We start from the raw sequence: 18,701 nt of genomic DNA on the forward strand, positions 1-18,701 counted from the left end.
TCAAATCCGAACTAAAATCACGACAAGAATTATGGAATGGAGGAGTAACGGAGAAGGGTCAAAGGTGTTTGGGGTCATACATTCACGCTCTACTGGTACAATAGATATCTATCTAGTTTGTCATCGTCGACTGAGGAATTATCTCCTAACAAATCTATAGTTTGAATGTAGGCTAAATGTTCATATGATGACAGAACTAGAATCAACATTTTCTTTGTTAGGATATTTACGATATATAAATCAATTTGGTTAGTCAGAAGCTCTTGCCTTACTTAACCATTTAAAGATTATGAATGGTTACATGTTAAACATTATGCACTCAGAAGTCGTAATTAGATCCATCGGTACATTTAATATTAAGCATCATATGTATTCAGAGAAGTATTGACAAATCATTCGACTAAATGGAAGAATTGAGCAAAATCCTCCAGGAGTGGGCCTGCAAAAAGGACGACTGCACCAACAAATATAAGCATCAAATAGTAAACTTCAGATTTATTCATAGGATTTTCATACTATACCAGAGCTGGGGGCGGCAGAGAAGTGGACCTCGAGGAGGCATCATCTTTGGGGAAACCATCTAGAGTGTTGCTGGATCACTTTAATATGAGGAATCACACCTGGATCATCTAGAACGCTGCTGCCGGTTGGAATAATTAGTAATTACACTATTCCTGTTAAAAGCACACAAGAAGGCGAATCCAAGCTTCGTCGAGCAGGTGAAGAGATACTAACCAAACTTATATGTGCATTTCTAAAAAATTATAAACATGTATTGCTTAATTAGATTATCGATCTAAGCACATCACAAATCCTTCCATCCAAGTGTGTGAATTCCACCCATTCAATTAGAAGATCAAACCTGAGATAAGAGAAATTTATAAGTTGAAGAACACATGTCACTTGCATCCAACTAGTGCGAGAACATCACAAATATCACATGATCCCCTTTCTAATGCACCTGTGGGCCGACTGGGGCATAAATGTTTCTTCTCCTCGGTTTGATTAACCGGCGATTGAGCAAGCGGTCTACTCCGGAGCCAGCGGAGACCATTGAGGTTGAGGCCTTATCACGAACTCGAGCGCCATTTGGGGCTTGGGTATGCGCCGGAGTGTTGGACGACGCACTGGAGCATCTGATGGAGGATACGGCCGCGGCGGAGCGGGTGCTTCTGTGGCGGCTGCTAGTCCATCCAGAGGCTATTATCGTCGTGGGCAGAGGGGTGGACGGAGAAGAGCGCCGCGGAACTCATGGCCGTCATCCCGCCATGGTCTTGACTCTTGCGCACTCTTGGTGGGTGGACATGGCGGAGGAAGCGGAGAGGCGTGGGGGATTGATTTGGCCGAGTGGACTCCAGATTGGTGGTGGTACCATGTCCCGGACGAGAAAGCCAAGAAGGTTGAGGCAGCGCGGCCGCCCCGAATAATGGCTGTAAAAGGACAAGATATGGGCTGTGCAATCTCAATGTATTGATCGGTGCACCAGGCACGTATATATAAGTACAGAGGTGGGTCACAACCTCAACTATACAAAGAAAACAGGAGGTGGACCCTACACACAAATATACACTTACACAATATACTCAACACCCCCCCCCCCCCCCCCCCCGAAGTCGAAGCGGCGCCAGTGACGCAAAGACTGGAACGAAACTCCTCGAAGGTAGAAGTCGGCAGTCCATTCGTCATCACATCGGCGAACTGTTGGGCAGTCGGCACATGGAGAACCCGAACGCGTCCAAGAGCCACCTGCTCGCGCACAAAGTGAATGTCCAGCTCAATGTGTTTAGTCCGGCGATGATGAACGGGGTTGGCGGAGAGGTACACCGCAGAAACGTTGTCACAGTAGACAACCGTAGCCTGGGATACGTCGTGATGCAGCTCCTGAAGTAACTGTCGTAGCCAGGTGCACTCGGCAACAGCGTTGGCCACAGCTCGGTACTCAGCCTCCGCGCTGGAGCGCGAAACCGTGGGTTGTCGCTTGGACGACCACGAAATGAGTGAAGGACCGAGGTAGACACAGTAGCCAGAGGTGGACCGACGAGTATCGGGGCAGCCGGCCCAGTCTGCATCGGAGTAGGCCACCATCTCCAGAGAAGTAGACGCCGTAAGTGTCAACCCAAGGGTCATTGTGCCGCGGATATAACGAAGGATCCGCTTCACGAGAGTCCAATGAGAGTCACGAGGGGCGTGCATGTGGAGACACACCTGCTGAACAGCATACTGAAGATCCGGTCTGGTGAGAGTCAAATACTGAAGAGCGCCGACAATAGACCGGTAGAAAGGAGCATCCGACGCAGGCGAGCCCTCAAGAGCAGAGACCTTGGCCTTCGTGTCAACAGGAGTAGCAACAGGGTGACAGTTGAGCATGCCAGCACGCTCAAGAAGCTCATGTGCATACTTCTGCTGATGAAGAAAGAAACCGTCCGGACGCCGAACGACCTCAATGCCAAGGAAATAATGTAGAGCACCCAGGTCCTTGATAGCAAACTCGTCACGCAGCCGGAGAGTAATCTGCTGAAGAACAGCTGCGGAGGAGGCCGTGAGGATGATGTCATCGACGTAAAGCAGCAAATATGCAGTTGTGTCACCGTGGCGATAGACAAACAGTGAGGCGTCCGAGCGAGTAACGCTGAAGCCCAGTGTCTGAAGAAACCCGGCGATCCGCTGGTACCAGGCGCGGGGTGCCTGCTTGAGCCCGTAAAGAGAGCGGGACAGCAGACACACATGGCCGGGAAGTGAGGCGTCGACAAAACCGGTGGGTTGCTCACAATACACCTGCTCCTCAAGATGGCCGTGGAGAAAGGCGTTGGAGACATCCATCTGGTGAACAGGCCAGCCGCGGGATACGGCGAGCTGGAGGACGGTGCGGATCGTGCCCGGTTTGACAACCGGGGCAAACGTCTCAGTGAAGTCCACTCCAGCGCGCTGGCGGAAACCGCGGACCAGCCAGCGAGCCTTGTAGCGCTCGAGAGTACCATCCGAGTGGGTCTTATGGCGAAAGACCCACTTGCCGGTGATGACGTTGGCGCGAGGAGGCCGGGGAACCAGGGTCCAGGTGCGGTTCCGTTGAAGAGCATCGAACTCTTCCTGCATCGCCGCAAGCCAGTGAGGATCACGGAGGGCGGCGCGAGCAGATGCGGGAATGGGCGACGGCTCCGCGGCGGAAGCGGCGAGGACGTACTCGTCGCTCGAGTACCGGAGGCTCGGACGATGAATGCCGGTACGAGCGCGAGTGACTGGGCCGGGCGGCACCGTCGGAGCCACCGGCGAGGCGGCCGGCGTCGGGGCCGGCGAAGCGGCCGGCATCATAGCCGGCGAGGGGGCCGGCGAGGTAGCCGGCATCGGAGCTGGCGAGGGGGCCGGCGTCAGGGCCGGCGAGGTGGCTGGCGTCGAGGCCGCGGAAGAGGCGGCCGAGCCTGCAGCGCCCGATCCCGCGACGCCCGAGTCGGGGGCGGCGGGTGAAGACGGGGCGCCGGCTGCACCGTCAGAGCCGGCCGAGGAGGCCGAGGGGGCGGGCACCGGCGTGAGGGCGCAAGGACCGCCAAAGCCCGGCGGCGGTCCACGGGCCAGACGTGACCGTCCACCTGACGAAGTCGTCGAAGGGCCGCCGGTGGCCGGCAGTGACGAGACGACAAGGGGTACCTGCTGCTGAAATGGAAACACCATCTCATCAAAGTAAACGTGTCGGGAGGTGAAAACACGATGGGAGACGGGATCATAGCAGCGATAGCCCTTGGTGTTAGGTGGGTAGCCGAGAAAGATGCAGGCGACGGAGCGGGGTGCAAGCTTATGAGGCGCAGTAGCGGCGATGCTAGGGTAGCAAAGGCAGCCGAAGATGCGAAGCCCATCATAAGAGGGGGGTGCACCGAAAAGAAGATGATGAGGTGTAAAGTTCCCGCGAGTACGACATGGGCGGATGTTGATGAGGAGAGAAGCGGTGGCGAGAGTGTCAGGCCAAAAGCGCGGAGGCACATTGGCATGAAAGAGAAGAGTCGTAACGCAGTCACTGAGAGTGCGAAGGATGCGCTCAGCACGACCATTCTTCTGCGAGGTGTACGAGCAAGTGAGACGAAAAATCGTGCCATGTGTGGTGAGAAGATTACGAACAACGAGGTTGTCAAACTCCTTCCCGTTGTCTGTCTGCAACGCAAGAATGGGACGACCAAACTACGTGAGAACATAAGAATAGAAAGCGGCGAGAGTGGATATAACATCCGACTTGCGGCGCAACGGAAAGGTCCACACATAATGCGAAAAATCGTCAAGTATGACAAGATAATAAAGAAAGCCCGTATTACTGGAAACAGGAGATGTCCAAACATCACTATGAATTAACTCAAACGGGTACGATGCAACAAAAGAAGAAGCCCTAAACGGAAGACGAGCATGTTTGCCGAGGCGACATGCATGACACGAGTGATCCTCATTCTTATTACACGTGAAAGAAAAACTCTGAAGTATGTGACGAAGGGTGGCAGGATTAGGATGACCCAAGCGAGCATGCCAAAGATCCACTCCGGTGGCGAGAGCGACATGAGTGGTGGAAGTGGTGGAGGTGGCGGAGTGAACTGGGTAGAGCTCGTCGAGGCTGTCACATCGGTGGAGCACCATCCGCGTGCGAGCGTCCTTGACGGAAAAACCACATTCGTCAAATTCAACGGTAACCGGATTTTCACGTGTAAGAGAACGAACAGAAACAAGATTTTTAATAAGTTCAGGAGAAACTAGAATATTAGACATGGATATAGGAGTGGAGTTAGACGGAAAATATGTATGACCAATATGAGTGATGGGAAGGGAAGAACCGTCACCGACGGTGATGCGGCTGGAGGTGTGGACAGGATGGGCGGTGTGAAGGTTACCGGGGTACGCCGCCATGTGAGCGGTGGCGCCGCTGTCCATGTACCAGTCGCCGCCACCGGTGTAGCTGGACGCGGAAGGAGCGTTGTGGAGAGCCGCCAGGAGGGCCGGGTCCCACGGTGCCGGCGGGAGAGGCGGCGCGGCCGTCAGGGGCAGCAGCGGCGGCTGCTGACCGTAGGGCGCCGCGTAGGGCTGCGGCGCGGCGTAGTACGCCTGGTGTGGCTGAGGCCGGGTGCCGAGAATGTCCGGGGTAGGGGCCCGAGGAACCGGCATAGAGAAGGCGTGTACAACGCCGGTCCATGGGTTCTGGCCGGCGTACCACGGGGCCGGCTGAGAAGCCTGCTGCGGTGGGCGGGGTGCTCCTCCCTGAGCACCTGCGCCCCCCTGCTTGCGGCCGCCACGACGACCGCCGCGACGACCCCCCCCCCCCCATTGGCCGCCGGCTGGGGCGGCGGGAAGGGGGCGGCCGGTGCAGGCGGGAAGCCTGGCGGGAAGGCGGGCGCCGCCGGCTGTGGCGGCGTCGGGCACGGCGGTGGCGGGGCTGAACCCCCGCGGGTGCCTGCGACAAGGGCAGTGTGGGTCGCGCGAGTCCGCGCCACCCGCATCCGGCGCTCCTCCAACTTGAGGTACGCGACCACCTTGACGAAGGTGGGTTCCGGGATGAGGGTGAGGTTGGAGGCGGCGTTCCCGAAGTCCTCGCTGAGGCCGCCGGAGAGGGTGCTGATGAGGAGCTCGTCGCCAATCTTTTCCCCGAGATCACGGAGCTCATCGGCGAGCTTCTTGAGGTGCATGCAAAAATCATCGATGGATGAGTCAAGTTGCTGGCACCCGTAAAACTCACCACAGAGCAGGACCTTGCGCTGCAGCCTATTGTCGGTGAAGAGGCCGTTGAGCTTGGTCCAGACCGCATAGGCGTCGTCCTCGTCGTCCACCACGGTGTGGAAGAGGTCGCTGGAGATGGTGAGGTAGAACCAGCGGATGATGGTGGCGTCGAGGATCATCCACTCCTCGTCGTTGATCATGAGAGACGAGTCCACGGTGCCATCCACGTGGCCGTGCAGGAGGTACTCACGGAACACAAGCGAAAAATACCACTTCCAAGCGGAGTAGGACGCGGTGGTGTGATCAAGCTTGACCGGAACACGCTCATGGATGTTGAGGTCGCGGACGAGAGTGACATCGGGACCGGCGAACGGGTTGGAAACGGTGCACGAGGAGGAGCTCATGGCTAGGGTTCGGGACTCGTCGTGGGTGGAGGGAGACGGGGTGGTGTGGGTACGGCGCGGGTGGGAGAGGAGGGGGAGGGTGGCGGAGTGGGTGGGAGGGGAGGGGAGGGGTGCGGCGTGGGTGGGAGGTGATGGTGCGGGTGTGTTGGCGGAAGCGGGAGCAAGCTGCGGCGGCGGCCTTGGAGAGAGGCGGCGGCAGCGGCGGGCGAGGTGGTGGGAGAGGCGGCGGTGACCAGCAGCGGCGGCGGCGACCGGAAGGAGGGTGGCGGCGGCGGCTGGTGACGGCGGCGGGGAGTAGCGGCGGCGGCGGCGGCGGCGCGTGGAGGCGCGGCGGCGGCGGCGGCTGGTGACGGCGGCAGGGAGTAGCGGCGGCGCGTGGGCGGCGGCTATTAGGGTTAGGATCGTGCTGTGATAGATACCATGTAGAAGGACAAGATATGGGCTGTGCAATCTCAAGATATTGATTGGTGCACCAGACACGTATATATAAGTACATAGGTGGACCACAACCTCAACTATATAAAGAAAACAAGAGGTGGGCTCTACACACAAATATACACGTATATAATATACTCAACAATGGCAATATCAGTGGTTGGCGAGCCGAGGAATAGAGCGCAGGGCGGGTGAGAGGTCCGGGGAGGCTAGGATTTGGGGTACAGCCAGCGGCGGCGGCGGCGGCTAGAATTTAAATTACCCCAGGAACTACAATACTGTTTACTAGAACACAACACTGGACTAACTGTTAGTACTGTTTAAATAAAAACCTCTTTTACTTTTGACCGAAGAAAGAAAAGAATGCCACATGCTGCATCAGAAACCAAATAGTAGTATGCCTGTGGAAAACTTGGAACGGACGGTCGGCCAATGTGCTTTTTCCTCACGCGTTGGCGAATCGTTTCTATCTCTCTCCATTTTTTTTTGCGGGGTTTCTATCTCTCTCCTTGACACTTTCTTTTCTCACAGCACCAGTTGGCTTTTCATACAGCCTGTAAAGAAAGTGCGTTGAAACTCTGCTGGTGCCCGTAGAACGATTGTTCTACGGTTTTGGTTCCAAAAAAAAAAAACTCTGCTGGTGCAAGGAAACATAACGTGTTATCTGTAACATGGGTACAATTTACCACGTGACACATGTAGTAAGCAATCCAAATTATTCAAAACAAAACACGGTTACAATTTTGGTAAAAAAAAATGTAGTGCAGCGTACAAACGTACTGCCATCTTAGAAATATGGTTACAGATACATCGTACAAGCATGCGGCCACCTTGAAAACACAGTTACCAATTTTGTTCTGACCAAAGGAGACCTCCACTGCTGCTCATGTTTTAAGGATTTCACCAAAAATAGCTTAGTGACAAACATCTTGCATCTTACGTGATCGACTCAGTATGTGTAGCCGCTCAGCTACCTCCATCATCGTTGGTCTTTGATCTACATCCAGACTAAGGCACTCCACGGCCATAACCGCAAGACTGTCAAGAAGCTCCAAATCTTCTGGCATCGCTATTTCCTTGTCAAAAAACTCGGTGGCCTTCTTCTGTTTCTTATGGGCTTCAAGAAAGCTCTTTACCAAGATATTATTGTCGGAACGTATGGCCATCCTGCTGCTGATAAGCTCCAGGATCATAACTCCGAAACTATAGACATCACTTTTTTCGGTGAGGAGGCCTTCCTGAAGATATACCGAATCCATATAATTCATGTCGCCGATGACTGATCCGGTGTGTTGCTTGTCTCTCGCAATCAACCTGGATATGCCAAAGTCTGAAATCTTGGGTACAAAGTTATCATCCAAGAGTATATTTGCTGGTTTGACATCACCGTGTAGAATTCTAATATTTGCTTTTGAGTGCATATAAGCTAGACCATCCGCTGACTGTGCAGCAATACTTAAACGTGCATCCAAGTTGAGAGCTACATTGTTCTTGTTGCTGTGAAGATTGTCATGGAGGCTACCTTGGGTGATAAACTCGTAGACCAGCATGGGGGCATCAACTTCAAGGCAACAACCAATGAGCCTAACAATGTTCTTGTGGATGACTTGAGTTTGGATGATGACTCAATTTGCAAATTGTTCATTCTCTAGCACACTACCACTGATCGGCTTCTTTATTGCAACTTCTTTATTGTCAAGATGGCCCTTGTAAACTTCACCAAAGCCACCTTTACCGATCAAGTTGCTACTCTTCAAAATTGGCTTGAGTTCCTCCTTTTTGAAAAGTTTTATGACATTTGCCTTCTCTAATGTAGGTCCGCCGTTCTTTTTGAAGAATTCTTGCCCCTTCTTTTTCTCTTTGCGAAGAATAAGAAGAAACGATAGAATCACCATAAGAAGAATACCACCTATTGCACCTAGATGGACAAGAAACAAACTTGGTTTATGCATGTCACTAAATTAGCAGTTACAAATCTAGCAAAAAATGTTTAGTATAAGAAGTAAATGGAATATAATCAAATTACCACTAGAACTACCAGAAGAAAAATAAATCTAAATCAAGACTGCCAAGGGGTTGAAACTCCGAGGAAAGTGTGCAAGGGACAAGGAAAGCATGTAGCTTGTACAATAAAGTCAGGTGATTTATAGGAATTAAGAAGTAGAGCCGACATGTTGATCCTTTGAAACAATTACATATATATGCGGCTTTGTATGCATCAAGAGATGAACAGACAGTTGCTATGTCATAGATGTGTTTCTATACGTCTGCTCAGCAAATGGCTGTAGCGGTTATCTGTAGAGACCGAAGGCACGTGGGCCCAGATTCTGCGCAGTAAGTACTAGGAGTCTAAGTCCTTAGCCCAGGTTACAGCTAGACCCAGTGACTCGCCTTTTTGGAAGGGTCTGATGAGAATGAAATCAGACTTCTTCCATAGAACCAAATTTATCATTGGAAATGATACTTCGACGAGATTCTGGAAGGATACGTGGTTAGGGGAGACGCTTTTAGCCACACAATATCCTTCTCTCTATAATATTGTACAACGTAAAGAGGCTTATGCTGCTACAGTGTTACACTCCAACCCTCTAAATATTCGATTCAGGAGATCTTTGGCTGGAGACCGTTGGGAAGCTTGGCTCCATTTAGTCAGAAGGTTGATGGATGTGCACTTGTCTCATGAGTATCACTGGAAGTTAACTACTAATGAAATTTTCTCTGTGAAAGCAATGTATTTGGATCTAATTAATTCCGGTCCAATCCCAAAATCTTCACATATTTGGAAGATCAAAGTTCCATTAAGAATCAAGGTCTTCATGTGGTTTGTTCACAAGGAGGTGATTCTGACTAAGGATAAGTTGGCAAAACGTAATTGAGAGGGCTCATGGACATGTAGCTTTTGTGAGCATGATGAAAATATCAAACACCTCTTTCTCGATTGTCCGATGACCAAAGTTTTATGGCGCTCAGTGCATATAGCCTTCAATATCTCACCTCCAAATAGTATTCACACACTATTTGGGACGTGGCTAAATGGAGTAGAGACGAATACGGCGGAACATATTTGTGTAGGAGTATGTGCATGCATTACTATTGGCTATATGGAACTTTAGGAACAACATGGTTTTTAACAGGCAAACTCGTATTAATTTTTTTGCAGGTTATCTTCAGGGCCACTGCTTTGATCCGTATGTGGTCGCTTCTCATTCCTATGGAAGCCAGTGTGCCTTTGGTTACTGGGTCTACCCGATGGGTGATGATAGTCGGGATATCTTCGACCGGTTTGGATGGTGGTCATGTAATAGGATAGGTGTTTAGTCATCTATTTCTATTTTCGCCGGTTGTGGCTGACTTTACTTTTTATTTTTCAGCTCTGACAGAGCTTGTTCTGGTACTGAGACTTTTTGGACCTGTTTTTAATAAATGGTTGCATGCACTATTCTGATGCAGAGGCCGAGGGCATTCCTCCTTTTCTAAAAATATATATGTATATAAATATATGTTGTTGATTTAGAGTTGCAGGAGCATGAAGATATATACTAGGAGTATTATAGGTGGAAGCAAGGTCCTGCTTGAAGTAATTGATTTAGGTGAGACAAATAGAAAAAAGTGCAGGTGCGGTGTAGTAGTAGCTTACCCACAGTCGCCTTTGCTGCTGGAGTGAATACATGTGTGCAGGTTCCGGCTTTGCCGTCGCCTTTCATTCCGAATTTGCATGGACAGTCATAGCCTCCGGGCCTGTTTTTGCAGATCCCGTGAGTCGAGCATGGATACACTTGGGGTTGCTTGCACTCATCGATGTCTGAAGAATCATCAACACGTTAACGAGTTGGTAATGGACAGTTTGTTTCTTGCATTGCATGTATGAATGTAGGAGTATGTAATATCATATGTACCTTGGCATCCGTTTGCAATGTATGGGTTGCCATCGTAATGGTCCCAGCACTTGCAGATATAACGAGCAGGAGCAGAACACCTCGAAGCCATGCCGGAAGCAGCCCGGGCCGACGCCGATGCCGAAGGGGAAGGGGATGTCGATGTCGCCGCACTTGTGGAGGCAACCCCCTTCCCCTTCCCCTTGAGCTTGAGCTTCAGCTTCAGCTTCAGCAATGATGGCCATGGCGGCAAGGACGACTAAGACTAGTAGGATTACTGGCGGCGGCGGCGGCCGTGAGTAGAATTGCGAGCTGGGCGTGGTCATGCTCTTCTCTATCGATATGATGGATGAATGGATGGATGGATGGATGGTGGAGCTAGCTAGCTACCCTGGGATGGCATGAACGAATGCCAACTTATACTCCTCATTGCATGTCATCACTTACTAGTCTGTTTGCAGCAAAATAAAGATATATAGCTCAAAAGCTAAAGCGCAACAGCACAGAACCAAGACCAAGATCAGCGTGTTTCAATTCAATAACCACGCAGCTGCACGCTGTTTCCCTCTTACGACCACTGCTCCACATAGCAAAAAACTGTTCGGCTTCTATCTCCCATTCCCATCATGTGAAATTTCAGATTTCCAAAAAGTTTCAAAATTCCCCTAAAGTATTAAAATGTGGGTCCGACTTTACGTAAGTCGCTTGAAAACTTTCTTTCCGGTTTGGTAAGTCGATTTTCTAGGCCGTCAATTTAAGATCCAACACCCGTCCTTTCTTCTTCCTCCAACTTTTCTTCTCCTCAAATCGTCCTCTCCTCGCTGCCACTCGCCATGCCATCTCCCGACTTCAGCGAGATCGGTGTATAATACAAGCAGGAACCAATACTAAAAGGCTCCCCCACCCGCATCGATCAACCTTCGGACTCGTCCGTAGCGTGTCCGGCTTCGGCTCGGTCTCGCCTACTTCCATACGCCCTGCTGCCACTAGACGCAGCGTGTGCCCGGCTCTACCTCGGGGCTCCGCTTCGCCTTCTTCATTATCCCACAAAATCACACTTACCCAAATTACACATTTAGACAACTTATTTCTGCTGATTTGTGTTAAAATTTCTAGTCGACCAGTCACATTCTCATTTCTGCTGGCGCGTCATTTTCTTTCAGGATTTTTTTGTTGAAGCAAAGACTTTTAATTGTGGCACTTTCGTAGTGCATATATATATATATATATATATATATATTATAATCCAAAAGAGAAAATGGGAATCATGTGTTCCATCGTGCATCTGATCCGTAGCTAGTTGATTGAGAAGGCTAATATATATAAGTGTTGATCCATGTTTACTTTAGGCCACTAATTGATCAACTCGCCAATAAGCTTCGCCTTGGTAAAGCAAGGGTATATATTCAGATCTGCTATGATTTTCGTCATGATCGCACGCTTTAGCTAAAGCTATGTGGATATACAGAAACGACTTGACCTAGCGGCAGTTTACCATTTCGGCAGAGATTCAGTGCCACCATTTTGTTCCGGTTCAGTGGAGCGACACAAGTGAGAGCACACCAACCACGGCATTATTGTTATTCCCATTCCATTCCATTAACACGAACTGAAATCTCAGCTAAATGTTGGACCATCTGAACTTCATGCTTGGGGAGTCCCTCAATAATGAATGTAGCTCCGCCACTAATCTCATGCATTCGTTATACTCCCTCCGTTTCTAAATATAAGTCTTTTTAGACATTTGAAATGGACTACAACATATGAATGTATGTAGACATATTCTAGAGTGTGGATTCACTTATTTTGTTTCGTATGTAGTCACTTGTTAGAATCTTTAGAAAGACTTATATTTGGGAACGGAGGGAGTAGTTATTGGCAGGCGAGTGCACATTTTATGCAAACCTTTCTTGCCTCGTTATGATGTATGTATGGTAAGTAGATATTGTTTTTTTTATTAAAGAATTTGATTCTGCAATCGCAACTGATAGTTTGTAGCTACTTTCTTCTATTACAACTCATCAAAGTAATCTTGCTGCGCTGCGGCTGTAGAAAAGCCAAGGTTACAAAAGGGCACGCGTACCAGAAGAGAAGATGCCACGTGGGCGGCACCTAATTACATCTCTCAAGGGTGATGTTGATGAAGCTAGCTAATAAGATGAAGATGCCAAGTGGGGGATATTATTCAGTTATAATATATGTTGTGCATCCAGCAAAAACAGAGGAGCTGCTCTGCTCTGCTCTGTTTCTGGGAAAAAAACAGAGGAGTAGGAAACTGGCTAACCTCTAGTTTAGTTAGCGAAGCTAATTAGAGTGTGTGTTTCAGTATTTTTCATCTTGACAAGTACTCCCTATGTAAAGAAATAGTATAAGATCGTTTTACATGCCTTGCATACTTATGGTAGTACTACTAGTACCATCAGAGGTCGATAATACGATAACATGTCTTGTTTCATCATTAGGGAAATTTCGAAAGCATTAGGGCAATGGTGACTGTAGAGCAAAGTTCGATCATTGTAATTGGTGAGAAGGAGGCCAGTCAGGTTGTTTCTCGGCGAACAAGTTGTATTTCAACTAGCTGCTTTATACTAGCACTTACTTGTACCCTTCAAAGTTCAGAAATCCATTTGTTTCTGACGGCCTGGCAAGCAACCAAATTACAGTACATTTTACCGACGACCATTCGATTCAATCCATTTGTTTCCTTTACTACATATATAGAATAGATTCATTCAGTACTACACAATACCAAACATCAATTACCTTAAGCATTTTTTTTTGAAATAAACGCAGGAGAGCTGCGTATTTCATTGATTAGAAGGGGAGGCGAGAGAACGCCGAGTACAGGTGCAGGCTAACGCATTAGCTTGCGGAACAAGAAATTCAGAGAAAGCAAAAGAGAAAGAGAGAAAATAAATGGGCTACTCTCGCAAAATTAGGTGCCGGCCTCCTGCCAGCGCCCAGTCGCATGCCTCCGATAGCAGGAGGTGCAAGACTTGCCGCGGCGAGCGTTCCGTGGCACCGCCAAAAATGCACATGTTGCGCTCCTTCCAAATCCACCAAAAAACCAGAAGGATAACCGACTTCGCCAGCTTCCGAGTGGAAGGCGCGCGACTCATGCAGCTTATCCAGTCGATCCATGGCGTATCCAGCGTCCATGCGGCCGGATTTAGCTCCGCGACAGCGAAACGGTGCGCCACCATTTCCCATAGCTGTCGTGCCCAAGGGCATTCCTTCATGAGATGCACCGATGTCTCGAGGCTCCGCTTACATAGCGGGCAAAAATAGGAATTGGGCCATTGCCGGGCAAGTAGGCGGTCGGCTGTGAGGATCGCTGTTGGGCAAGCAGCCATGCAAAGGTACGGAGTTTGGGCGGAGCCCAGGCCTTCCAGATCTCCTGCCGCAATGGGAAAGTAGTGGATCCGATGAAGAATAGCCTATACGCGGAGGCCGTCGTGTAGACACCATTTTCCGTTAGCCTCCAGCGGAAAGAATCCGTGGTGCCGGGGGAGAGCGGCTGCCGGGAATTGACACATGCCCATAGCCTGACAAAGGAAGGCAGCATGTTGGTGGTCACCCGGCCACGCAGGTCTTGGATCCATCTGCTCCCTAACAGTGACTGACGCACGGAGCGCGCCTTGCGTCTTGAGGCCTTGAATAGGTCAGGGGCGATCACGAGCGGCGCGCCCTCGGGCAGCCAGCTATCATACCAGAAACTGGCCCGGTTGCCATCCCCAACGGTGACCGCACATGCTGCCGCAAACATATGTCGTTCCGCAAGTGTCACCGGGACCGGTAAACCCTGCCAGGGGACAACCGAGGTCCTTTCTGCCCAGAGCCAGCGGAGGCGGAGCGCCACGCCGAACCGCTCCAGGTCGACGATACCGAGCCCGCCAAAGTCCCGCGGGCGGCAAACGCGGCTCCACGCGACTTTACAGTGCCCGCCATGGCAGACCTCCTTCCCCCGCCATAGCCATGCACGCCGCAGCCGATCTAGCTCCTTACGAACCCATGGCGGGAGCGCATAGACGGCCGACCAGTATATGGTGAAAGCAGTCGGGACGGAGTTGAGGAGAACCAGCCTCCCCGCAAGGGTGAGCAGCCTGGCCTTCCAGCGCGCCAAGCGTGCGCGGAGCTTGTCCAGCAGCGGTTGCAGGTCCACTTTACGCAAGGCCCTGAGCGACAATGGCAGCCCCAAAATTTTGCAGGGGAAGCTCTCAACCCTAGCCCTCAGAGGCGAGATCACGTCGTGCACGTCCAACTGCTCGCACCTTATGGGAAGGACGGCACTTTTCTCAAAGTTTACCTTAAGCCCGGAAACCAGACCGAAAGCAGTGAGAATGGAGCGGAGAGCTGCCAGCTCGGTCTTCACGGGGTTGAGGAAGAGAGCCACATCGTCGGCGTAGAGGGAAGCCCGCAGCTGCGGCAGCCGATCCTGGAGCTTGGAGATGACCTCTGTGTCCACTACGACATCGAGAAGCCGTTGAAGGGGCTCCATGGCGAGGATGAAAAGGAACGGCGACAGAGGCTCACCCTGACGCAATCCGCAAAAGTGAATTATGGGCCGGCCAGGCACCCCATTGATCAGAACACGTACGAGGAGGTGGCAAGGAGCATGGAGATCCAATCGCACCATCTCGGGCCAAAACCTTGAGCACGGAGCATGTCAAGCAGATATGACCAGGAGACGCTGTCGAAAGCTTTGGCGATGTCGAGCTTGACGAAAAGCATGGCGCGCTTGACACGGTGGAAATGGCGTGCCATCCCTCGGGCGAACATGAAGTTATGTTGGATGCAGCGCCCTTTGATGAACGCAGACTGGGCCGGGCCAACAAGCTCGTCAATCCGCCGAGCGAGACGCATCGCAAGCACCTTCATGAACAGCTTAACCACACTATGGAGTAAGCTAATCGGCCTGTAATCCGCCATCGAAGTCGCGTCCACCTTTTTGGCCGGAGACACCTGTAGAGCTCCTTTATAATCACCCAGTTACGTTGTGACGTTTGGTAGCACACAAAGTGTTCCTCTGGCAAACGGGAGTTGCATAATCTCATAGTCATAGGAACATGTATAAGTCATGAAGAAAGCAATAGCAACATACTAAACGATCATGTGCTAAGCTAATGGAATGGGTCATGTCAATCAGATCATTCAACTAATGATGTGATCCTGTTAATCAAATGACAACTCTTTGTCCATGGTTAGGAAACATAACCATCTTTAATTAACAAGCTAGTCTAGTAGAGGTATACTAGTGACACTCTGTTTGTCTATGTATTCACACATGTATCATGTTTCCGGTTTAATATAATTCTAGCATGAATAATAAACTTTTATCATGATATATAAGGAAATAAATAATAACTTTATTATTGCCTCTAGGGCATATTTCCTTCAGAAGACACGCTCGAACAACGAGCAGTGCCACTTTGAAGAACATCAACGTTGGCCGGTACAGGGCTACGAGCGGCCGGCGGGCACGCTTGGGAAGGAAAAACAACAACATCGACAACGCGGTCACAGAATGGCGCGGGACAGAGCGAAACTACGGCGCGGTCACAGGACGGCCCGAAACAAAGCACAATCCTACTGATCTGGCAAACTATCATGTCGGAGGTGAAGACCCATGACTAGTCCACGTGCCGCCTCAGACGGGCAGTCCAGCCTCCTCGCCGGCCAGGGCGGCGAGCCCCTCATATGGCAAGTTGATTGAGGCCTTGGCGTGCACCCCAGCAGCCCTCACCAGCTTTGCCGTCAGCTTCCCAAGAGGAGTCTTGAACCTGTTGATGCAGCGCTCCTGGATCTCCGGTGTGAAGTGCTCCGGCCTCGAGATGAACTCCAACTGCTGCGCGAGGCGCCTGCGCCTTCTGCTGCTGGGTCAGGCCCGTGGCACCCTTGGCGATCCGCGCGCTGGCCCGACGCTGCAGCGGTGGCATCGCAATGGGGGTGGGCACCATCACCGGAGGGTCGGGGGGGGGGGGGGGAAGACATCACCAGTCTTGATCGGAGGGGGCGGTGGCGACCCAAGCAGCGAGGCCGGCGGCGTGCGGAAGAGCTTGGCAAGAAGCGACGCTGGGCCGTCCTCGTCAACTTCCAGCCCAGTGAACTTGCAAGCCAGGCTGTCAGCCACGTTGTCCAGGTGGACCCGTTCAGCAGGAGACTTGTGGACGACGACCTCCTCGAGAGCGGGCGGGGCCGGGTCCATGTAGCAGAGGTTGGGCCAGGGGGCGAGGGGCGCACTAGGCAGCAGCGTGGGCTGCAAGGGCTCCTTGTCCGGGCCTTGGGTCGGTGCAGGCAGCAGGCCCATCTCCGTGGCCGAGAGACCAGACCAGGGGAGTGGGGGTTGGTTGGTGTAGGGCCACAGAGTCTCGTCCGCTGGGAAGGAGTGCACCTGGCGCACGGTCCCGCCATCCAGGTCGAGCAGGAGGGGATCAGCGCGCGTGAGGTCGCGCCAGAGCATCTCTACCTCAGAGGGGAAGGGCAGAGGCTCTTGGCCGATGACACGGCAGACGGGGACGCCGAGAAGGGCGGCATCCGCAGACAGCACAGGCAGCGCCAGGGCGCCAGGCAGCACCGCAGCCAAGACGAGAGGCGGCACGACCGCATCCTCCAAAACGCCTGTCGGGGAGGCAGAGCGGGCACCCCCGCGGCGAAAACGGTCACGGGACCTCGAGCGGCTGCGGCGCGACGACTGGCTGCTGCTGGAGCCACGCGAGGTGCTCCGCCCGTGAAAGGAGCCAGGAGACGTGTCATGGAGACGTCCGTGGCAGGATGAAGAGCCGTGCGACCGACGCCCATCCGATGTGGCACCGTGCTCTGAGCCATCCGAGCGGCAGCCAAGCAGACCCCTGCGCCGAGCCGGACGCGACTCGCCCGGCGCCCACGCCCACGGTCGCGGTCACTGATAACCCACAAGTATAGGGGATCGCAACAGTTTTCGAGGGTAGAGTATTCAACCCAAATTTGTTGATTCGACACAAGGGGAGCCAAAGAATATTCTCAAGTATTAGCAGCTGAGTTGTCAATTCAACCACACCTGGAAACTTAGTATCTGTAGCAAAGTGCTTAGTAGCAAAGTAATATGATAGTGGTGGTAACGATAACAAAGTAAAGACAGCAAAAGTAATGTTTTTGGTATTTTTGTAGTGATTGTAACAGTAGCAACGGAAAAGTAAATAAGCGTAAACCAGTATATGGAAAACTCGTAGGCACCGGATCAATGATGGATAATTATGCCAGATGTGGTTCATCATGTAACAGTCATAACATAGGGTGACACAGAACTAGCTCCAGTTCATCAATATAATGTAGGCATGTATTCCATAAATAGTCATACGTGCTTATGGAAAAGAACTTGCATGGCATCTTTTGTCCTACCCTCCCGTGGCAGCGGGGTCCTATTGGAAATTAAGGGATATTAAGGCCTCCTTTTAATAGAGAACAGGAACAAAGCATTAACACATAGTGAATACATGAACTCCTCAAACTATGGTCATCACCGGGAGTGGTCCCGATTATTGTCACTTCGGGGTTGCCGGATCATAACACATAGTAGGTGACTATAGACTTGCAAGATAGGATCTAGAACTCACATATATTCATGAAAACATAATAGGTTCAGATCTGAAATCATGGCACTCGGGCCCTAGTGACAAGCATTAAGCATAGCAAAGTCATAACAACATCAATCTCAGAACATAGTGGATACTAGGGATCAAACCCTAACAAAACTAACTCGATTACATGATAAATCTCATCCAATCCATCACCGTCTAGCAAGCCTACGATGCAATTACTCACGCACGGCGGTGAGCATCATGAAATTGGTGATGGAGGATGGTTGATGATGATGACAGCGATGAATCTCCCTCTCCGGAGCCCCGAACGGACTCCAGATTAGCCCTCCCGAGAGAGATTAGGGCTTGGCGGCGGCTCCGTATCGTAAAACGCGATGAAACTTTCTCTCTGATTTTTTCTCCTTGAAAGCCAATATATGGAGTTGGAGTTGGCGTCGGAGGGCCACCAGGGGGCCCACGAGGTAGGGGGCACGCCCAGGGGGGAGGGGCGCGCCTCCCACCCTCGTGGACAGGGTGTGGGCCCCCTGGTCTTCATCTTTGGCGAGGATTTTTTATTATTTATTCTAAGATATCCCGTGGAGTTTCAGGTCATTCCGAGAACTTTTTTTTTCTGCACATAAAACAACACCATGGCAATTCTGCTGAAAACATCGTCAGTCCGGGTTAGTTCCATTCAAATCATACAAGTTAGAGTCCAAAACAAGGGCAAAAGTGTTTGGAAAAGTAGA

General features: G+C 51.3%; 1 pseudogene; it reads right to left on the reverse strand.

Annotated features, from left to right (window-relative positions):
• Positions 1–7,223: 7,223 nt before the first annotated feature.
• On the reverse strand, positions 7,224–11,129 carry LOC123152472 (wall-associated receptor kinase 1-like; annotated as a pseudogene).
• Between the last annotated feature and the right edge of the window lie 7,572 nt (positions 11,130–18,701).

This window comes from Triticum aestivum, chromosome 7A, assembly GCF_018294505.1.
Source record: "Triticum aestivum cultivar Chinese Spring chromosome 7A, IWGSC CS RefSeq v2.1, whole genome shotgun sequence".
Classification (NCBI taxonomy): domain Eukaryota; kingdom Viridiplantae; phylum Streptophyta; class Magnoliopsida; order Poales; family Poaceae; genus Triticum; species Triticum aestivum.